General features: G+C 38.5%; 1 pseudogene; it reads left to right on the top strand.

The window, feature by feature from the left end:
* LOC125062009 overlaps window positions 1-24,614 on the top strand; it is a 57,157-nt pseudogene that overhangs the window by 20,403 nt on the left and 12,140 nt on the right.

Raw genomic sequence — 24,614 nt, 5'->3', positions numbered from 1 at the left:
AATTTTCTGGGTTTAAAAACTACCTGCCCTATCACCCAACTCCAGCTTAGCGATAATTTCTGGTACACCCTGTATAGAATCTAGTAGCTTCCCTAGTTTTTATCTTCCTATTTATTTTCCAGTTTAAAGGAATTCCTGCCGGCTTCGTACGTGAAGGTCAAAGGGATCGAAAAGAAGGTCTTCAAAGAGCATAAAAAGCATATAAATCTGAGCGAGTTGGATGCGAAAGTACTCTACACGAAGAGCGCCCGGGACCTGCCCACTTACGGCGTGGCTTTCTTCTTAGTCAAGGTGAGTTTGTGGATTCGTATTATATGAAGATGTAGACATTTTCCACCTTACCAAAGAGTCTTACCGAAGAGGGAATATTTTGGAAAGCGAGATATGATTTTATTTAGCAGTAGTAACAATTCCTTTTCACCTTGTTTATTACCTGGACAGCAAAATGATTTGACAATTCTGACAACCAAAAGTTTTCGTCTTCAGTGGCATAAAGGATCCTGAGCAAATGTTTTTTAATAGTATTTGAGTTACAAACATACTATAATACAATTACAATCATAATGGAGAATAATAAAACACGAAAAAGATGTTTTATTAATATTTATTCTCCAGGGCAAACATAATACAGCACGACACATTCAAGTCGGGCAAAGTCAATACGGAGTCTGTCGCGAAACCAGCTGTGCTGAGACCTGGAGCTGAAGGTGAGATTTATTATTCGTTATTTATTTAAATATAATACATTTTGACTGGTTACATATCCAATTTCATAGTCAATTACATTTTTAGTTAAATACTTCGTAATCAGATTATTTGTAGTTAAATAAATTTGTGGTCACTTTCTTAGTTACCACGTGTGTACGTACATTAAATATTAATAATGGAATGTAAAGTAATGGACTAATACCCCCACTGTATCATTTCCTTTAAAATTACTTAAAATGTATTTAAAAATATTTAAATGCCTATTTTATACATAACCTATCTCTAATCAATTGCCTACTACAACATTCATTTAAATATATTTAAAAAATAATATATATGTCGAAGTGATATCGTCACTTCATCGATATGGACGTCGTCCTTAATGGGCGTCCTGTGGGAGTATTTAATTTAGATTGATTCCTTCTAACCTAACACCAGCTTTAATTATAAAGAGGTTGCACCGATTTCACTTTTGTTCACATTGACATATATTCATTTATTAACAAATTATCAACAAAGTTATTTAGATATACTTAATAAATTAGAACTGTTTTAATTCTAATTAATTTATTAACAAAATTACTGGTTCGACAAAGTAGCCAGTTTACTCAATAAATAAGTTGTTTTAAATTAGTAAAATAAACTGTTTTAATTCTAATTAATTTATTAACAAATTACTGGTTCGACAAGTTTAATCAATAAATAAGTTGTTTTAAATTAGTAAAAAAACTGTTTTAATTCGGATTAAAACAGTTCAATACATAGTTGTAGTGCTTCTTTTTATTTATGTTGCTTACAAATCACAAAGGGGCCAAGCCGTTCGCAGTGGGCCACATGACGGGGGCCCAACAGACGACCATCTCGGGGCAGGCCATTACGGGACACACCCCACCCGCTGTCAGTATTTTTTTGCTTCTTTTTTTTTATTTTTAAGTGTAATTTGTTCTCATGGAGATGTTTTTATTTCACGCGTTCTATGGATTAGCAGTTGTCGAAATGGGCTGTGTAGGTATTGATACAAATTTATTGCGATTTAATTTATATTTTCAATTATAAATTATTATAAAAAAATACCTACTAATGTTAAGTGCTAAAGAACTTAATGTACAAAACAATAATTGTATAATTAAACAATAATTATAAAAATTATTTAATGAATTATTCAATAATTCTGGTAGATTTTAGTTTAGTAATTATATAACTTTTTATTACTTCTTTTTCATTACTAAAGTTGCCTGAAAGAGTAGCTTGTTAGCGATAAGGCACTCACTTTTTATCCCTAATGATTTGTTACTAGTTTTTTTTTAATTCACTGCGTTTTTAACGTAAGCAAAAATGAATTGAACAATTATATTATCAGGCGTCTCAAGTACAACAGTTTGTTGTTGTTTGAATCTCTTAATTATCTTAATAAATTTTAAATTAATTTTTCGTTTTATTTAAAATTAGTAGTTTTTCTTATTAAGTTATTAGGTCGTTTTCTCCAGTAAGCGAATGTTCTTAATCAGAAATAAATATCTTAAACGGAAAATGGGGCTATTTATGGATAGAATTAGTTGACACATGTCGGGTTATATTATCAATTATTGTAATAATATTGAGTTTTCCCAATTATTGACTTCATTGTTGAGAGTACCAAGTCAGGGCACTGTTGTTTAATAGTAATCCTCGTTTTTTATTGTTAACTGAATTTATGTGTTTATCTTTTTTGGCTTTTGTGTATTGTAAATATTACACCTATTTCGTGTATGGAAATGTTTTAATGTAGTTATTGTTAAACAAATGTTTGTAAGATTTTTAAAAATCCAATTTGGAACTTTGGAATAAAAAATAATAATACCATTTAGATTTAGTTAATGTTGTGATCCTGTGTTAACATGAAATATTATTTTAGGCGGCACTGCCAGCCCTCGGATCGGACGCGGGTTCGATTCGTTGGAAAACATCCACACTGGACAGTAGCAAGCAAGTGGTGACGTCACACATCGCGGCCATGAATGCTGCGACTGCGCAAGTCGTTACCTTGACGGCTGGTAAGTGTTAACTTTCACATGACATTACTTATTTCTAACTTTTTCACTTTGATTTTGTACTAAATGAACAAAAAGTAGTACGTTTTACTAACTTCATTAAAAAAGTCGTGTGAGGCACAGGAGGCTGATCTTCTCAATATTTCAGGACCTACAGAGGAAGTGGACCATACGGCCGTCGGAGCAGCTATCACAACTATCACAACCAACTTACCCGAGATGACGAAGGGTGAGTAATGATGTTGATTATTTAAAGCTTGTGAGCTTCGGTTGTTTTATTATTTTGTCTTTGTGGCTTAGCGTTCCGCAGATCGGAATCTTTATTGGTTCTTTTCACACCTTGAAAATATTCTATAAGCCTATATTCTTCAGAAATTTTGAGTTCTAGTGGTGAAAAGATTTTTTAAATCAATCCAGTTTTGGAACCTGGAATGCAATCAAATATTTCCTCTCTTTATGTTTCAACATTCTTCTAATGATTTTTTTTAGAGAATGCTCTATATCAATGTTGCTAGGCTTAAGCCTGTGACTCTTCCCAAAGGACGTAGAACCGATGGACTTTCTGTGTGCAGACAACGTTACGCCTCTAATGAGATATTAATATTAATAATAATTGTAGGTGTCCAAATGATTGCTGCGCTGATGGAAGACGACAATGGCGACAGTCTTCTGGACGCGACGAGGAAATTGTGCAGCGCCTTCACTGATCTGCTGAGAGCTGCGGAGCCGGAAACTAAAGAGGTGTTTATTATTTTATTAATAGTTGACAGGTCAAGCTGTTTTAAAGTATTGAGCCAAAATAGTTTTATGTCTAAGAAGTCTTTTAAAGACCCTTCCTAATTCCATATGTATGTTACCAGCCGCGTCAGAACCTACTAAACGCAGCGTCTCGTGTCGGTGAAGCTTCGACGAGCGTTCTTCACACATTCGGCGAAGAAACGCCCCAAGACAAGGAAACCCAGGTAATTAATGAGAGGAAAGCGAAAAAAGCGTTTTTGTATAGAAAATTGAATTATTGTTATGAAAATTTCTATAAAGTGTTCTTTGGTAGGGATAAGAATGAATACGGTGCAGATTTTTATGTCGATAGAAGTAATGATGAAATTAATGATAAAACTAGTGTAGTTGTAGATAATAATAATGATAAAAGAAGTGTAGTTCTAGATAACAATAATGATAAATATGAAGATGATGGAATTTATGAAGATATAAATGTTAATGATTGGGGAAAGTTAGATGTCATACAAGAGGAGTCGGAAAGCGATTATTATAGGAGTCTAGAATATTCGAATATTAATACACCAATTTCAATTAATAAACCAAAATCACCAGTTAATAATAACGTTGAAGACATTCTTAATAATTGTAAAGATTATTTGGATAATGAAAAACCAAAAATCCCTCAGAAAAATATTGCCGATAAAATAAACAATATCAAAAACGACTTTTCTAGCCACGACTATGCTAATATACGTACAACTAAAAACGAAATACTTCGCGAACAATTCTTTATGTCTAAAAAGATCGAGTGCGAAAGCATCAAAAATGACGTCACTAAAGCGGGAGATAATGTCAAAGTTGCCGGTGCGTTGAATATGAAGGTTGATTTGGATAAATATAATCGCGTTCTAACTACGACGAACACGTTTCTCGAAAAGGCCGAGGCCAGTTTCGAGAAACGCGGTGTTACAGATGGAAAGAATTTCGAGACTTTTATCAAAGAGAGCGAGAAATACTACAGCGAGAGAAATATAGGCAAAACGGAAATTAGGATTTTCTACAACCCCACGTTTGCGAAGCGTAATTGTCCGTTTTGTAACAAAAAATGTCCGAGGACGGACACGAAATGCTGTCCGGAGTGTGTCTGTCTCGAGAGGGAGTTGCACAAGGCGTTCAAAGATAATTGGTTGAATATTTTCCTGATTTTGGTGTTAATTTTGGTTTTACTAGCGGTTTTCATTCAGTGGATGATAACAAAGATGGGATGTGCTGATGATGAATTTGTAGGGAGTAACGAAACTTGTCTCTACAGTGCTCTATAATCTTTGGGGATGACTTTGCTTATGTGGGGTATGGGGCTGGCATTTTATATTGGCACTTCTTTATTCATCTGCATTTCGTATGCTGTCTGTCCAAGATGTTTTAAGCATAAGATAAACCCTGATCTAGAACGCTTTTAGTTTTTTGGACATAGTCTCTGTCGGCGTGAAAAATACACCGTAAAGCAGCACAGAGATGACGAAACATCACGCAATACGCTAAATTTTGGCGCTTGTCACGAAGTTACGCGCTTGTTCAATTCTCCAGCGGATTTCGATGATATGATCATCCTTTTCATTAAGGTTAAATGTTGGTGAACCCAGTTTCCGCACTTAGACTCTCATTTGGTCCATTGTGCGTTAAGTCCTGGCGAACTAAGCCAGCCTAGCTCCTTCCTGGGCACTTCGCAGACTTCCTGCTAAGCGACTTCACTGCTCAAAGGATTTCAGTTCGATTTTATTAATCACTGCTTAGATATCGTATTTTCGAGACACGTTCCAAGGTCTGATTGGTGAGGTGTATTAGTTGCGTGAAAAGCTCCGGTGTTCGGCTTGGCTATCATGTCATAATTTAGAAAATTCTATTGGTTTCCATACCTGGCACTTTTCGAATTGAATTTTCACAAATTTCCTAAATATTGAAAAGGGAATACTGGGTCAATAAAGTTTCAATGCGCTGACAAATAATTCAATTTAAAATCTACTGGCAAAAATTTCCAAATTTAATAAATTGTATAAACAGTGCCTCCAGCTCTTGTTTTTATCTATTAATAGGCAGGTAGGTGATCAGCCGTCTGTGCCTAAAACATTTAGGTCTAATGACGTTATCATAAAACACCTAAAAAGTCTATGGTCCTAAGACGAGGTCACCTCGAGACAGTTTCTTGGTTAATATATTCTTGATACATGAAAGCTGCTCCAAAGAGTAAATTGTGCAGGATTAAGATGTTTATGTTTATAAATAATCATTCCATTTTATTATAAATGGGATTTAATAATATAGTTTTACTGGTTTAAAATATTTATTTTAAAAAAATCACGGCGGTAAATTCGGCGTTCACATATTCACGTCAAATAAATCAGTGGCGAGTTAAGTTCGGTGGTAGTTGTTGTAGATATATTTGTTTGAAGCTTGGTGTCCACTGGCTTTAATCGTTTAAAACATGAGCTTATAACTAACATAAAATTAGGGGTAGTGGTTACGACGCTAACAAAAATCTAATTTGGCTTATCTAAGGGTTCATAAATCTAATTGACACTTCAATACAAGTGTAGTCGATCTTTTTGAACATTAACGGAAACAAGATTGTTGTATTACAATTTGTAAGTGTGGGAAAAACTAAAGGGCTCATTTAGGCTTCAAGTAGGCTATGATTGCTAACATTTGGTTAACGCTTCTAATTACTTACTAACATATATAATATATATATGTCACTTAATTATGTTAGGTTACATAACTGGCGCTAGAATCTTTTAGGCCTGGTCAGATTTCTGTTAATAGGCAAGTAGGTGATCAGCCTTCTGAGCCACGTGGGTCTGTCGGTATTACGATGTTTTCCTTCGAGAGAGTGTTGGACATAGAAAAGTCATAATCATTCCTTTATAAAATCAACAGGAGAATATTGAAATATACAAAGGGGAAAGATTTGATTGCATTGAATACCTTCTAAAACTGGACTGATTTGAAAAATCTTTTAACCATTAGAACCCTACTATGATGAATTTAGCGCTATATTTTTGAGATTCCGACAGTAACCCAAGGTGTGACCAATAAAGATTCCTATATGCTGCAGAAACTATTGACAATAGAGCAATGTAGTGTTATAGAAGACATCAATATCTACAAAAAGGCTTTAGGCTATAGAGCATAGTGCCACCGAATTAATGAGGGTGGAACCGCAGAGCACAGCTACTGTTTGATAGAAAATTCGAAAAATTCTATAATCGAGCCATGATTGCGAAATATACATGCTTATTATTTGTAGTATTTAGTGATAAATGGTAGCGGGTCACAATTATAGCTGTCGCTTGAAAACTCTAAAGACGAAACTCAAAAATGACATTTTATTTAGTATTAGTTGTTAAATTGTTTTAAAACGTTAAATACTCGCTTTTTAAATTTGTACTCTTTGAAATTGTAATCGATAATTTCTTGATTTTTTACCCGTGAAGAATGAAAGGTCAATGACACAAGCTAGGGTCTCACCCCGTTTGAGCTGGGGTCGTTCACCCGTGTTTTATAATTTCTAGTAAATAAAATTCGTTTAATAAACAATCAAACACGACACGCAAAATTGGAACGAAATTAATTGAATAGGTCTATTAAGTATGAGAGTGTGGAGGGTAATCCCCCATATAACGCGAGCGATAGACCCGGCTCCGTTATAAAAAAACGTCTTGTAGGAGTATTCACATAAAACCGTTTGAAAAATTCAAAAACTAAGAACACGAATTTAAGAAGTTTAGTTCAATTTTATTCACACAATTAAAACAGATTCGCACGCAAAACTAATCACGGACTTGACAACAGAAATATCGAAAAATCTTCGCGTTATAAGGGGAAATACAGCGTTATATGGGGGCGGAATTTGCGTTATAGGAGAGATTACTGTGTTTAATAAATTACCTTCTAAAATTCGGAATATAAGGCGTTTAATCAATTTGAATGAGCCTAGAAGACTAAAATAGGTTGTAGCCAAGAGGCTCTTTGGTGGCGGCGTTCGTCTCTTTCGTATTATTTTTGTAATATTACAGCTACGTATATGTATATATATATATTATAAATTAATACACTTAGACAATATCAAAGCTTACATATGAAACAGAAAACATAATTCAATTAAGCATATTAATAGTTAAAAAGAAAACTGAAGTTAAACTAACGAGAACTTAATATTTTAAGGTAAATAAAGTGATGTTCCGCTTCCTAAAATATTTCCTCACTCCCTCTTGAGTAAGGTGGAAAATGTCATAAATGATTTTTTAATTTATTACTAATCATAACAATCAAATAGACAGTATTCACAATTTTCTTTACCTACATGGATTGTGTTATAGTCGGCTAAAACCCGACACATTGGCGAATTACACGTGTACGAGGTACATGGAACAATTGTGAATATTTGTCATGTAAAATAGATATCAATTTGTTTTAAGAAATGGGAAATAGGAAAACATAACAAATTTGTATACTGTATACAGCGAGTATTACATTTGGCAATTAAAAGTTCCTTTTGAATAAGTTTTCATAGGCAGCTCTCTATTTTGTTTAGTTGTAAAACTTAATCTTACAAATATACAAAAGTCTTAAAAAAATAACGAAGTTTTCGTCTCTTGACAAACGAAAAATAATAATAAAAATAAATTAGTGTTGCTACAACCTTTTTAGGTTTGGGCCTCAGATATATGTGTCTGTTTCATGATTTGTGTTCTACGAGATCAGGGATTAAAGACACGCTGAAGCCACTAGGCCAAAACTGCTCTCGCTCGCTTTATAATAATAAAGCTCGTTTATTTCCAATCTTTACAAATGTTGGATATATCCTAGTAATAATAGTAATAGTTATCCTAACTTGCTTCAGTACCATTGGAACCCCGTGGAAACCCCCTTCCAGATATAAATCTAAGTGTTTTGTGAATTTTGCATAAAATGAACGTTTTTGCTTGTATGGAACGGTGTAGTTCCCTCGATGCCTGCGCAGCCGTAACCTTTTAATTATAGTACAGTAACTCTAAAATATCTTAAGACTTTTGTGTATTTGAGGGTTTAATTAATTAAAATGTTGCCATTTTTACGATAGAATATCGCTTCGGTGAAAGTTAGTACAGAGGTACCTCAACATACGAGTGAACTCGTTCTTTGTATGTCAAATTGATCGTACCCAAAAAACCACCTCAGTTGGTTTTGTTAAGTGGTTTTGAATAAGAAAATGATTTCACGCTTTAATCCAATAGACACCATCTTCTTCGGACCCATGGTTAAAAAAGCAAAAACGCGAACACAACTTATCAAAAATGCTTCGAAAAAAGCTGACAGGTCTGAGGAACTGTTAATGTAAACCCGTGTGAGATTCCTCCACATCTTGCTCTCATCTCAAAGCATAATATCGCTCAAAACACTCGTATATCGAGGTACCTCAGTCTTAAATATTTATAGAAAATCGTGTGTTATGGACAAACAAATACGTGTCTAGAAGAAAAACATTCGTATACCATATCGTAAAAATGTTTACAGTGTTTTTGTACATATTTTTGTTAATACATTTGCTTTATTACATACATTGATTTTTTTATTTACGACTAACTGTGAATGACAACAAAGTGAATGTAGTGACTAGAATAATAACTAACCATCCCTGTAGTGTATTTATGGAACTTTCGAATGGGCTGACATGAAAAACAATGTTATTTTATCAAAAAATTCATAATTGTCAGTTTAATACTGTTTTGGAGTTTAATTTTGTTTGTGATTGAAATTTTTGTAATTTAAGAATTTAACACGTAAATTTCGGAAAACGCCATATTGTCTAGAGAAAAAAAACAGAATTTAAAATAACTTTTATAGGTAGTTACTAATAAACCTGTAATGGTCAGGTCACATAGTCTAGCAATATAATATGACAAAAACTTTTTAGGCTAAACAGTAGGATAGAAAAGTTTTAAGTCACAAAAGACTTATATTCAAAGTATACAGCACACTAAAGCGGAGTTAATAAGAGATATAAGAAAGCAATTAAGAGGAGACAGGTTTGAGACAAGAGTTTGAAATTCTTTTTCAGGACAGTATGAAACTCTATCCAATTATGTTTTTTTTTTTTGGTAAATGATTGTACAGATTACTCTTAAAACACTTTCGACCAAAAATAGTCTCTAAAATTACTGACGCGGTGGAATAGAGGTGTTTCCGAAACATAGAAGTCGTATGTCGCTTCTAGATTTTTGTTGATTCGATAAGTTTAGTAGCTTAAACTACTAACTGCCGTCGAAGGCACGCCCAAGTAATAGGAATGGGAAAATGTGTATATTAATTCGGCATGTCTTAGACAGGAATTTCTTTGTCTATAGAAATGAATAGGACGTAGACAAGGAACCTTTTCAGCTGGATTCAGGGACAGGGGGCTCTGTCTATATAAATGAAAATACGTTGCTATGGGCAAAACTCGAAGGATGGACGAATACCAGTTTTGTTTATTCCTAGAACTCTACTAGGTTTTTATGGAGAGAAAATTTCACGGAAAAGCCTAAAAATCTGTTTTTATTCGGGAAAAGCGAACTCTATGGGGTAGCATAGCAATGTTCCATATGTTGGTATGTACTAAAAAGGTAGGCTAAGAAAAAAAATCTTAAGGCGAAACGAAATTCCTGGAGCTAGTTGTCAATAGAATGGGTGCCATATTTTACCACTCGTGTGTATAATAAAGCTACTTGATTCCATTCCATAAAAATTACAAATCAAATAGTCAAGACCGACTGCAACATGCGGTCCGTCTTATGGCCCGCTTTGGTCGACGTTAGTTATTACTATTTCGTTTATTTCGTGTATTTTGTTTGCCGATATTTTAATTTTATGTTAAGGACTTAAAGTAGCATTTGGAGTGTAAGGCTCAAAAATAACCTTCTGCTAACGCTGATCAGCTTGCCAACAGCACGTTTCAATACACATTTCGGTTCCTATCGTCTGTTGTATGACATCTAACAATATGTAATTTTGATAGATTTTTAAAGATTATGAATATTTTGACCTAGCCACCATTGTTATACTATTTGAACTTTTTAGGACATACTTCTATCCCTTGCGAAGGCCGTAGCGAATACAACAGCCGCCTTAGTACTTAAGGCCAAGAACGTGACTGCACAATGCAGGGATGAACAGCCTCTGCAGAATACGATCATCGCTGCCGCTACTCACTGCGCCTTGGCGACCAGTCAACTCGTCGCCTGTGCTAAGGTACGTTCCTAAGACCACCTTCTTCAGCCCCTTTCTTCCCCTTACTCCTTTTTCCTCCATCTCCAAAGCAAAACTAACTTAAGTAGCTTCTTAAAACCATGATTCGGCTGCGTCTATATGTGTACGATGTTCAACATCAAAAGGAAGATAGCAATTAAAATCTAAATAAATTGTACCTCATGATTTCCAGTTGAATGTCGAAAGTATGTTAAAATCTACTTACGATCAAACTAGGTTGTCGCCCCGACCCTCCACAATCCAGCGTGCAGGGAACAGCTGACGAGCGCAGCCCGACTGGTTGCACAAGCGGTCGAGCGATTGGTCGGAGCGTGCCAACACGCGCCGGAAAGTGCCGGGCCGGGAGTGGAGCACCTGACTCTCGCAGCCCAGAGGGTTACAGATGAGCTGGAACGACTGTTGGCGCATTGTGATCTTGGTAAGAGCTTTTTGCAATTTTGTTTGTATGCAATAGGCGCTTTGACAGTTATATAAAGTGTTATTTAGAGTAATCTGTATAAAACATGGATTTGAATGTTTAAACAGATCGTCGTGGTCAAGCAACAGTGATAGAGCAATCCGTGGAAAGTGTTCTAACAGCGAGCGAAAGGCTTGGATCAGCTGGAGAACCGGCAGAGATGCTGCGAAGAGCTAGAGTATTGGGACTGGCTACAGCTCGGCTTATCGCTGATATTAAGGTAATAGATGGAGATCGTAAAGGATAGAAAAGAGTGAGAGTGAAAGTTAGTATGTATATGTGTGTGATTAGTGGAGAAGAGTGTGAAGAGCAGTGGATTGTGAATTTTTTTTGAGGATTAATGCATGTTTTATTGATTATGAATTTAGAAGAGCAAGAGTGAAAGTCACTTTAACTTTGAGAAACTTGTGGACAAACAAACAGCTTACATCGTGAAATTTTCAGACCGAAGCGGAGAAACAGCCTTCGGAGAGTCAAGGCAAGCTGCTGGCTGCTGCTAAGCTCTTGGCAGATGCCACAGCGAGAATGGTGGAAGCGGCCAGGCAATGCGCTTCAGAACCGCAGGTTGGACTTCAGGATATATTATTTTTAGCTATTTCTCAACTTATCAACGCTGGCGCTACTTACCTTATGTTCTCTCAAGTTCGCTCTAGTTAATTCATTATCCCTCTAGTTTTAAAGTCAGCGTTGTACAGGGTGTAAATTAAAAAGGAATTTGGATTTCAGGATCGCGACAAGCAAGAGGCTCTACTCCGTGCGGCTGAAGAGTTGAGGTTCATCACGGCTGATTACGCGCAAGGGCAGGACATAGTCAGCTCACAAGTTGCGAGATTATATGTGAGTTAAGGGAAATGATCAAAGTATCATTTTCCTCCAAATTGCTCGGTGACTTACCCACTAAAATACCTGCCTCTTGTGACTGTTCTCTAAGCTCGTTCGTGAATAGAAGTATTTGTTTCAGGAAAGCGCCAGACAAGCCGCCTCCAGCGCCAATCAGCTCGTCGCATCGGCTCACAACGCGACGCAATACAACACCAACAAGTATTCACAGGTGAGATTCGGATCCATAGACGCGAGGTTTTAAAATCCATAGACAATTATTTCATTTCAGATCCAAAGACAATAGATTCGTATAGCATGAATGTGGCAATAACCGTATGTCGTATCAAAAGTCGGCTCCGCACTTGTGAGCCTTCTGGTTGTTTATTATTTTTAATAAGTTTTAAATACATATATGAAATTCCTTATAGGAGGCTCTTCTCTCGGAATGCTCCATCCTCAGTTCCCATATTCCGAGATTGTCGGAAGCGGGGAGCGTCTTCAGCGCCAGACCCCACAACCCAGCAGCACATTTGGACTTGGTCACGGCCTCGGAGACTTTCTTACAGGTAAGAAACGATGTTGTTATTTTATTCACCAGGTTATACAGGGTAATGGGAACCTGTGATGTTCTTTCTTTTATTATCCGACCGTTTTTTTTTATGTAACAAGCGGAACACGGACAGGAGGCTTATCCGATTTTAAGTAATACCGCCGCCCATGGACACTCACATTGCCACAAGGCTCGCAAGGGCGTTGCCGGCCTTTTAATAATTGGTTGTTTTCTTGAAGGACCCTAAGTCGATTTAGTTCGGAAATAATTCAGTGAGCAACTGTGTAACAAAACATTCTTTGCAAGTAACATTAAAGATGGCGTTACTTTTTTGTTGGGTAAATCACTAATTACGACGTTGCTTTATGGGACGCCCTGTATATTTTTTGTAATAAGTGATTTTTTCTTCAGCCAAGTGGTCACGTGGCCCAAGCGTCTCGTGCCGTCCTGCCCACAGTGAGCGAGCCAGCCGCTAACAAGCAGTTGGCCGACACCACGAACCAATTCACGGCCAGCTGTGCGGATCTTAGGTATGTATTTCAATAAAATTAAATTGCCTGCGGGGATTGGTTTAGGAGAAATTTGTGTACAAGCAGACATTGAAAATTTCTAACTCTTCAGATCAGCCGTGAGTCGGGCCCGCGCCTCGTGCCGTGGGCTGGAGCTGGATGCTGCAGCGGAGATTTTGAGAGATCTCAAGGAGGAGTTGGACGAGATGGAGAGGGCCTGTGCCGCGTTCCAGCTCGCCCCCTTGCCCCAACAGACTGTAAGTTTCCCCCCATTTTCCTAGTCCTTTGTTCTAGCGATCTAAAATCTTAACTTTCGCAATGATTTGAACTATTATTTAGTTTTGTTGCCAATAGGCCAATCGAAAATATGGCACACCAAGCATTCAGGAATTGTTTAAAATAGTATCGGATCCGAATAATCCAATTCCCGTAGCTAATGATCAATTAAAAGCCGTCCGCGCAAAGTAATTGTCAGGCTAGGGTTAAAAAAAAACGCTTCACCGGGGATGGCGTGGACATTTTCTTCGTATTCGCTCACTCTAGCTTGCGTCCTGCCCTTCTTGAGGCTATAAACCACCCTGCGACTGCCCAAGCCACGCCCTTGCGCTAGTCGCCCAATACCCAAGAGAAGCCCAATCGAGCTGAGCTGTCAAGGCCCTTCAGGCTAACAGCGGTATTATATTTTTAAAAAATCTTACTAGATCTAGCTGACCACTTACTTGCCAATTAGATTGATAATTGATCATGAAACAGACATAGAAATCTGAGGCCCAAATCCAAAAAGTTTGTAGTGCCACTGATTTATTTTATTTAAATATTGCGAAGACCAAACCAATCTGGGTTTTAGGTGGAATGGGCGTACTCCAACCTGCAATCATCCGGTCGCTCGGCGGCATCGGCCAGCGCGGCTCTGAGCGCCGGGGCCAAGCGCCAAGACTCCGCCGGCTGCGGCAGAGCTGCGTTGGACCTGGCCTCGTCTCTGAGGCACTTCGCGCCGCCCCTCAGAGCCGCTATCGCGCACGCGCATAAGGAACAACAACCCAGGTAATGTGAATGCTTCTTGAGGTTTTTTTGTTATTTTTAGTAAATTAATGCCTAAAATAAATATGTCCAAACTAGGAAAAGTATAGTTTTGACAAAAATATATGTCGGAGAGATATCGTCACTTCATCGATATAGACGTCGTCCTTAATGGGCGTCCTGTGGGAGTATTTAATTTAGATTGATTCCTTCTAACCTAACACCAGCTTTTTTTTTTCAGAGTTCTAGCGTCCGGTCGTCAAGTTGTGACCTCGTCTCTTACTCTTGTCGAAAATGTGAAACGCTTCTTGAACAGCTCCGAAGAAGTGGATTGTGCCAATGTCGTCAATATGGCGAAGAATGTCTCCCAGGTATCAAGGATGTTTTTTTAGCTTAGTTAGTTCTTATAAGTTTTTCTTGTCACTATGAGCGGGTCATTCATTTTTGGGTCTTCCCTGGGAGATACGACCTCTGTTATAACCCACTAGAATGGGTAAAGAGTTGCTTTTAAGTAGCTGCCCATTTAAATTTTCGTAAATAGGTCGTTTAACAAAGTAGTGACTTTCCAAATTATGGTTAAATTTTAACTGAAGTTTATTTTACAGAGCGTCGAACTCACTCTAGAGTCTGTCCCGAGTCACGCAGAACTGGACTCGGCCATGGAGGACATCAATCAGACGCTGCATATTCTTGACATGGACGACCTGCCACGGACGGACAAGAGTTACAGGTATTTTGGGGCATGGGGCAGAACATGGACTTCACTTGTGTTTCCCAAGCATATAAGCCAAAACAGAGATTTAATTTAAAGGTTTTATTTAGCTGGCTTCTTCTGATGACAATATTGTAAATCCAAGATGGCCGCTACAAAATGGGGGATTATTTTATCATAACATCCTTAATATGGGTATCAAATGACAGATATAGATATAGAGAAATATATGAAAGGAAACTATATTTGATTAAGTAAATTAAAGTACTTACTTTAGATTATACTGGCAATACTTGTATAATTTAAAAGCATTTGTCTTCAGCGAACTCCAAACGGAGTTGAACGCGGCGGCTGTGGGCCTCAGTACTGCATCATCGGACGTGGTCTCCTCCGTGGAACAGGGCACGCTGAGCGCCAGCGGAAGACACTTCGGGGATGCCTTCAATCGCCTCATGGGAGTGTCTCTGGAGCTGGCCGGCCAGACCGAGGTAGGATTTTGTTGGCTCCGGGATGACGTAGAAATATATAGACAATAGACTATCAATTGTCAGTGGTACGTCGCAATTGGTCTGTGATCGGCGCTTGCGCCGGAATTATTGTTATATTATTTTGTATAGAACTATATATTTTCTTATATTTACTCATGTTTTTAGGCTCGGGAATCTCGCACTGAAATGATTCGTTCAATGAAGACGGTGACCGTGAACTCTTCGAAGCTCCTCGGGACCGCGAAGTCTGTCAGTCAGGTCAGTATTCGGATCCCATCCCGTTTTCAATATACTGTAGTCTTCGATCTGGATAATAAGTCATTTACTTAGATTATTCTGCTATATCTTGTTAATCAGTTATGCCAACCTTCCCCTAAAATTTGGAGGAAAGAAATGTACATTTATTTAGAGGGTTTTAATCGATATTTAAGGGTATTTGAAGTTGGTCCCAGGGCGGACATTCTGTAGGACTTCCCACCACTAGTTGGGGAGTCATTCCGTAAATTGGGGCAAATTATTAGAAATCTTGACTGCCCAAAAATCGTTTTTTCTAAACATTTTAGGACCTCACTCGTCCAAACGCGAAGAACCAGTTGGCGGCGGCCGCTCGTGCCGTCACAGAGAGCATCAATAATTTGGTGAGTTTTTTTATTATATTGAAATCAATTTGTACCGTCAAAAGAATTGTCGATTAATGAGTTTTTTCTTAATCCCCTCCAGGTGGACGTGTGCACGGAGGCGGCCCCGGGACAGAAGGAGTGTTCGGCTGCGATCAGAAGCATCCAGAGCACCAGGACTCTGCTGTCGCAGCCTTCGCAGCCGATCAACGACATGGGCTACTTTGCCTGCTTGGACGCGGTGGTCGAGCAGAGCAAGGCGTTGAGTGAGTGTGCTTCGTTACAGGAGACAAAATCATATTATTATTCAAATAATATTAAACGGTAAAATAATAATACACTGTGAATTGCATTCCATTGGAATGAGATGCATCTGTGATTCCAGGTGAAGGCATGTCGGGGATGGCGAGCTCCATCAAAAAAAGTGACACGACTCAGTTCTCTCGAAGCGTATCCGCTGCCGGTTTAGCCGTTCAGACGTTGGTCGAATGTACCGCGCAGTCTGCGTATTTGGTGAGTGTTTTTTATTGAATTAATTAATTAGTAACTCACCCGCACACATATACGTACACACAGACTCCAATAATAATAATTAAGCCTCAAAACACACACTTAAAATTTTATACAGAAATAATGATATATATATTAGGCACATATTCGCCTTTAATAAGTTTGTTACTCAGACCGCGGTGTCCGACGAGACGTCGGTAGCCGGTCGCGCCGGTCTGGTGGATCAGGCGCAGTTCGCTCGGGCGGCCGCTGCCATCGAACGGGCGTGTGCCACCCTCAGCGATCCGAGGACTGATCAGCATCAGGTGTGTACTCAGGGTTTTACAGGAAAATAGTTAATTATTTGGACTTTGTAATCTATGTTCTTTACCAATAAGAATTAGGTGGAAGAGCGTGTCCCTCATACCCGATCGTAGGTTAGGTTAGGAGGAGGACGATCTCGTCATCGGATATCTGAACGGCAACCGAATTGCAGGTGCTGTCGGCCGCCACGGTGATAGCGAAGCACACGAGCGCCCTCTGCAACGCGTGTCGCGTGGCCTCCGGCCGTTCGGCCGAACCGCAGAGCAAGAGGCACTTTGTGCAAGCGGCGAAGGACGTCGCCAATTGCACTGCGGCTCTCGTGAAGGAGATCAAGGCTTTGGATTTGGATTATAGCGAGGTATACTTTGTTTAGGAGTTGTTGGCCTATTTTGATGATTCTTTAACCAATATTTGTGACATAGGCTGTACACGAATGAAAAGACTGTCGTGGTAGTCGGGTTTGCAGTTTCTTTCTTATAAACGCTGTCTTAACGATGAGAGGTTAAGGAACTTTTATTTTGAGGAACTCCAAAAGTTCTGGACGGAATTTATTTAGGTTTTCAGCAATATCTCGAATGGTCCATGAGGGAGGTTTAGGTGTTCAAGGTTTGCGGAATACATAGTTAGATAAACGTAATCTTTAAGGCGAATCGGGAAAGGTGCGCCCAAGCGACGAGTCCGTTGCAAGAGGCCGTGCGCAGCCTCTGTCAGTTCGCGGACAGTCCGGAGTTCGCAGCCGTTCCCGCCAGGATCTCGCCTCAGGCCAGACTCAGCCAAGAGGCTATTTTGGATTGTGGCAGGTAAAATTATTTCTGTAGTTATGTTAACCCAATTGCAGAAACGCTTTTGTTTTATCGAATGTTTTCGTAATTAGCACTTTTTAAAGACCCCAAACGATGGGGGCGATCCTTCTGCAGCATTGACCAGTACAGGTCATACAGCAATTTCGCTCTTTTGTATGTGGCAAACGGGCAGAAGACTCACCTGATGTTATTGACCCATGGATACTCTTAATTCCAGAGGTCTGACGAGTGCGTTGCCGACCTTTGACGAATATATATTATAAGATATGAATGTTACAACACACTTCCCTTGTGATTATTGCCGATCAAGTTTTACAATTCTTAATATTGAACCTAAACAGCTGTCATAAGTAGCTCAATTTCCAGGAGCATAATCTCTGGATCCTGCTCCATGCTGGAAGCAGCCAGAGTGCTGGTGCTGGCACCCTCGGACCGACCCCAATGGCAGGCCTTGGCCACTCACAGCAAAACTGTCTCAGACAGTATCAAACTTTTGGTCACCAATATTCGGTAAGTTAACTGTGAAATTTTTGTAGAATTTTAGTTCTTCCCTAATTTTTTTTATTAATTTGTAATCCTTTATTGTCATTTTGAAATCTATTGATTTCAGAAAAATTAATTGTTCAAAATAAACTAAATTACAAAATATTGTTTTAGTGAAAAGGCAAACGTGAATGCGCACGAGTAAAGGAACGGCAACGGACTTTTGGTTTAAAAATAATTTATTTAAATCAACAGAGTGACAGCACTTAATTAAGAACTAAACAATAATCAACTTAATATCTATGTCTTCGTGAATTTATACATTCAGATTTACTTACTCAGTATTGGTCGTTGCTGACGCACGACCTACATTCGGCTTAGTGCTAGCAAAGCATATATTAATAGGGTTGGTACTCTTAACTCACGCGCATTGGATACGCTGAACTCGCAACAGCGGGAACTGGACAAGAGTTGAGGTCCAGGCAGGCTAATACTCTGCAAGGTAAGATTTTACGGTCTACTGATATTGAGACCTACTGCTATTACAGTAGGATTACGGTAGACAGTAGGAGTTTGTGTCTTGTACTTTGAGCACTTCCCTTTTCCACAACTGAGCGTTTAAAGGCAGGCTACTAAGAACCAGCCCATTGAAGTATTTCAGAACCAATGGCCGGCGACGCACTCTCGAGCTCTCTGGCATTGAAAGAGTCCATGAGATGAGAATTATTAATAAACAACTGTAATATATATTATTAATAATTTAGGCTACTGTGAACAAGTGGAGAACAGTGCAGCGGAGATGCTGGAGAAGTTGGAACCGGTGAAGATCGCAGCCACTTCTGAAGCGGAGAATTTGGGGCACAGCGTCTTGCAAATGGTGAGTACAGTTTGTCTCCTATTATATAAAAAATTGATTATTCTCTATTAAGTCATACCTAATTTTATTAAAAAAAAAGACTTTTCAGGGGGTTATTTGAAAAATCGGTGTAAAATTATTGCATATTTTTTCATTTTCACATTCACGTTTTCGTGGTTTCAATTTTTTTATCATTTCAACTGTTCGCCAGATATTTTCGTGGCTTTTTAATTCTAATCATTGCAAGAGACACTTTTTATAAATATTTTTTTCGCAGGTATCATACGCCGAACCGCTTGTCTCCGCTGCTAGCGGGGCCGCGTCGAATCTCACTGAATCGGCCTCACAATCCGGACTGTTACAACACACCAGGACGGTGTTGGAGACTCTGTCTCTGCTCGTTCACGCCGCTAAGCAGCGTGGAGGGAATCCTAGGGTAAGTCAATATTTAAAAAAAAAAAAGTTTTTTTTTTATCAAATAGGGGATTGTATTTCATCACCAAGCTTACTACAAAACTATATCAAAGTTTGGTTTAGTAGGGTTAACGTTTTTTTTTGTATCAGGATGCTTACTATCGATGCATCGATAAATATAAAAAAAAATTGTTTCTATACTTTTTGCGAAAATGGACTTGTTTTTGAAAGCAGTAGATGTGGTAATCTTTTCGATTTTTTATTGCAGCATACAGATAGATTTACACCAAAGTTACCACATAAATATAGCGATTTCAGTATTGATATTTAGACGGAAAACTAAAGCTACCAACAAAAAGTAAACAGTTTCAATGATAATTAAATCAAACGTTGAATGATTGAATTTATGTGGTAAGATTACAGGTCATTGTATAGCTGATCTAATAATGAGGATTATGAAACAGCACAGGATTTATTTAATGATTGGAAAAACAGTTGAAGTGGTTACCCGTTCATTTTAAAAAAATACACTTAGGACTCTCGTCTCTTTCACTCGTATTCTGTTTACGCTGTGAAGAGAAGAGACGTCAGAGAGAAACAAGTTCTATGAATATTGTTTACATAGATGATATTGTTATAGGCGACATCGGCTCATAGCGAAGTCGAAGCGCAATGCTCGCTTGCCCGGGCTGCTCTTAACGAGTTGAGTGGCCAAGTGAGGGAGTTGAGCACCCAAAGAGGTGCCGTTGGACCTCTGTTGGACTCTGTCGCACGGGCCGTGGCTAGACTCACTGAGCATAGGTGAGTACCTTATTTTTATTCCACGGGAGGCATTTTATCTCAAGTCTAATATGTTTTTGATAGGTATACGGCACAATTTAATGTCAAATCTATTACGTCTTTAATATACAGGAAACAGAAAATGTAATAAATCTCGATTTCGAATATCGTATATTTTATCGTACATCTTCCTTACCTTCGACGTCTCGATGTCTCGACCAAAAATAACTATCTATAAATAAATAAACAGATGCTGGGTTAAGGATATTCGTTTTATGAATCAGCTCAGCATTCAGTGATGAGGAGCAGAAATTGGATAAATATACAATTAAAAATGGCAAAACTATAGGCACGAATGTTTATTTACCTATTATTATTTAATAACCTAGATTAAAAAATACTGATCTGTAAGCGGTTAGGCTGGTTACCCATTCGTGAGCGTGATGTTCACGTTCTCCATCTCTTATATTCCTGATCAATCCTAAAACTCATAGCTTAAGAACGGTTTTTTGAAAAGTATATCCTTGAAATCCCACATAACTCTTGCTTTCTTGACGTAATCTTAAAGTCTCCACAGTGAGGCTATGGAATTCTCTTCCTGTCCCTATCCGCTAAGCTCAATCTAATCTGATGGAATTTTTCTAAATTTCGTATTAACATGATTTTATTGGCGTTCCGCCAAATTGCAGTCACTGTATATTGATCCGAAGTTGGCGAACGTCTGACAGTGTTCAGTGTATACTATATTAGCCAGTGCTTAGTTAAATCACACGAAAGGTAATGTTTTAAAAGGCTGATTTCTTTAAAGATATTCTCATTGTTATTTTATTTATACTCTCTAACGATGAAACACTTTAAATGGATGAAAATACACGTGAATGACTTGAATCGCCTACAGCGCCTACCGTACATGCAGCAACATCTTCCTGCAATCAAAGCAGTTGCTGCAAATCCCGAGGAAAATTCATAAATAGGAATAATGTTGTAATAATAATTAAGAATGCAAGGTTACAAGAACGAATTGAGGAAAGGTTTTCATTTGGTGAAAAAGTTCAGCGTAACTCTCACTCTACCGGTTATCACAAGCTTCTTCTACGTCGGGACTACTATGATATATGTCCAAAGAAGCTCAGGATCTTTGGTAACTCTCTAGAGAAGCTTGTAATTGGCAAATTCGTCCTTTTCGCTGTCCAGGGATCCTGAGCATACGCCTCCAACACTACATTTCAGAGGCATCTATCCTCCTTTGAATGCTCACACAGTCCAACTTTCATTACCATATTAAAATTGGGAATCTTTAAAAATTTAACTACCTCGGAATTGTCATGTATTTTATATTTTGATAGCGTGTTACATTTACGTAGCACATATAGTATAACATATTGTATATGATGTGGTGAGCTTTAATAAATAAATAGGTACAATTTTGTTCCCAAGTTAAATATGATTATAATGAAAGGCGACGCTCTGAGGATTTCTATCCTTTCACAAAAGTTTCTGTATTTAACTAAATAAAATATTTCAGAATGTCCCTCATCGGTAGCTATGACGAGACGGAATCATTCGTGGATTACCAAACAAGAATGGTTGCAGCCGCTAAGGAGATTGCCAGACTGGCTTCCGATATGGTAAGGATTTGATCTAAACAGCTCAATTCATTCAGCAAGAGTTTCTGTGATATCTACTATAATATTGTAAAGAGGAACTGTTTGTTTGCATTGAATAGGCTCCAAAACTACTGGATTGAAAAACTATCTCACTTAGTGTATGAATTAATTACGATAACACAAAATGATACATGTAAATAAATAAATCAATGTCGGTACAACCCTAATTGGGTGTGATCATTCGTCAATATAAAAGGCTCCTTTCCTAGAACATCAATCACACTTTAGCTGTCACCAAGAGCTGTCAGATCAAGTTTGACATTGACAGTTTACAGTTTCAGTCAGATCTCAAATGACGGGTGCATGAGTAAATTTACGAGCGCGTTTTAATTTTTCAGACGGCCAAGGCTGCCACAGAACCGGCTCGTTTAGTCGAACTCGGGAATGAGATGTGTCAGAAGTATGAGAAGTTGGCGTCGGACAGTGTCGGGGCGTCGGCGACCACGCCCAACGCGGACGTGGCCAATCGGTGAGTGACAACGTTCATTATGAAAATCTTCAAACCCTTTTCATTATAGGTCCATTATAAGGAATACAAATAGATTTACTTGAAATGTCCCAAAACAATTAAAAAGTGAGTATCCATGGGCAGGAGGCTCACCTTATGTGAAACCGCCGCCCATGGACACTTTATTCTTACGTCTCAAGCCTAGGTTAAGGCCCTAAAATTCTTTTATTCATAATGTTAACACGACAATATTTAAATAAATGTTTTTGTCCTGCAAATTTGACCTTAAAACCTGGTCAGACCTTTGATCATTCGTTCGTTTGCGGGTGAGAAGAATTGGTAAGAAACGCTTAGTTTTTGGGTAACAAAGAAATCGTAAGGAGCTGTAATAATACATATATTTCAGTATTCGCGTGTGTGCCGTGGAAGTCGGTGAAGGTGTCTCCGAGCTGGTGAGGGCCGGTGGCCACTGTCGTCTCGCCGCCATTTCCCAAAACCAACGGTCCGTCGCTGATAACGCGAGAAAGTTGAATGAGAAGGTGAGACTTGATATGTTATGATGGAACGGTCTTAGACCTAAAAAAGAATATTTAAACTATCAAGGTAGGTAAAATACTATATGGAATATAAATTCAAAGTCAAACCAATGAATATCCTGGATCGGATCGGATCGAAGGACCAAATCACTTTAACCCACAGGCGCTGCTATTTTTATATTTAGATAATTGTTCAGCACTTATTCTGTTGAGAGAAATCTTAAAGCCGCTTGATAATAGGTGGTCTCGCTGTTGAGCGCCCTTCAAGCGGGCTCCCGCGGCACTCAGGCCTGCATCGACGCCGCGGCCACCATCGCCACCATCATTGGCGATTTGGACACCACCATTTTGTTTGCGAGCGCTGGTGAGTCATTACAAAATAATTATTTAAAATAATCAATGATGCGATGAGATAAAAACAGTGATTTGATGGCGGCGGCGGTATCATTTAACATCAGGTGAGTCTCCTGCCCGTTTGCTACCACTTACATAAAAATGTAATGTAAGTTGAAATATACATTGAAATATTTTTTGGAAATGAATATGAAAGATTGGTGTATACCAAAGGATATTTATATTATTAGATTGAAAAAGATAAAGCCAAAAACGGGAAACACATCGGTGGGCAGCTGGTTCCTTTATTTTTAATTATGCAGCAACTAACTGCCGTAACTGTTATGAAATAGCTAGTGGCTTCAGCGTACGGCTCTCGTCCCTGAGGTCGTAGAACCCCCGCTGCGCACCAATGGACTTTCTATGTGCGTATGTGTGTTACACTCACTCGTACGTAAGAAATCATCGTGAGGAATCGTGGCTTAGACCCTAGAAGACGGCGTGTGTTAGGCACAGGAGGCTGATCACCTACTCACACTTGCCTATTAGATTGACAAATCATGAAACAGATTTATAACTCTGAGGACCAGACCTTAAAAGGTGATTTATTTATATTTATCAAATTTTCTTTAATATTTTTATTTAAAAAAAAATCAAACCAACTTTAGTAGAAACTACTTACGTATTCTGATACTTGCAATATTTTCTAAACTTTGATATCTGAGCTCGCGCTGTCGGGTCAACTGGTACCATGGGTAGGAAGTCACCAGCAAACGCATCAGCACACGGAGCGGACACAGGCACTCCAGTCTCCTCTAGTCCACATACGAAGCACTATCAAAATATATATATATATTTTTTTTTTTTTTAAACTCTTCATCTATCTGCAATCAGCCTCTTGGCTTTTATCAGATTTTTAGGGGAAAGGTTGGCAATTAGGGAACGCAAATCCAATAATTTTTACTCCCTCCGTAATTTTTAAACTGTCAGATTGCGGCAAGTTTCGCCCTTTTTAGCCGATAGACACTGTCCGTCATTTCCAAGAGGCCCGAAGCTAGGGGGTTCACGTGTTGCTGAAGTCTCATTTTGTATCGCACGGTTGATCTTTTAATGTCTTCCTCGACAGTGGCAATTCCCAAATATTTATGGACTTCAGTATTTCGTGTTAACCACAGCGCTCTGCTCATATTTCGCAGTGTTTTGTTTTGTAGCCGCTGCAGGATTTCGATATTGGAGCGGCTTGCTGACCCCCAGAGCTGTATCCCATAGAACCATATTAGTTTAATTACAGTTTTATAGATGAGGAGTTTATTGTCCAAACTGAGTGCCGCATTTCTACCTAATAGCCAGTTCATGCTACGAAGCCTACCAATAGCATGCTCCTTCTTGGCTTTTATATGGTCTTGCCAAGTCAGGCGTCTGTCCAGGTGCATGCCCAAATATTTCGCTGTAGTCCGTTTTGGCAAAACAGCTCCCTCCAGAGTCACCGGTGAGCACTCTTCTCTTCTTAGTGTGAACGTAACATGAACTGATTTCGCTGGGCTTGCCCGTATCCTCCACTTCT

The sequence above is a fragment of the Pieris napi genome, chromosome W, assembly GCF_905475465.1.
Source record: "Pieris napi chromosome W, ilPieNapi1.2, whole genome shotgun sequence".
Classification (NCBI taxonomy): domain Eukaryota; kingdom Metazoa; phylum Arthropoda; class Insecta; order Lepidoptera; family Pieridae; genus Pieris; species Pieris napi.
This window is presented reverse-complemented; position numbering and strand designations above follow the sequence as displayed.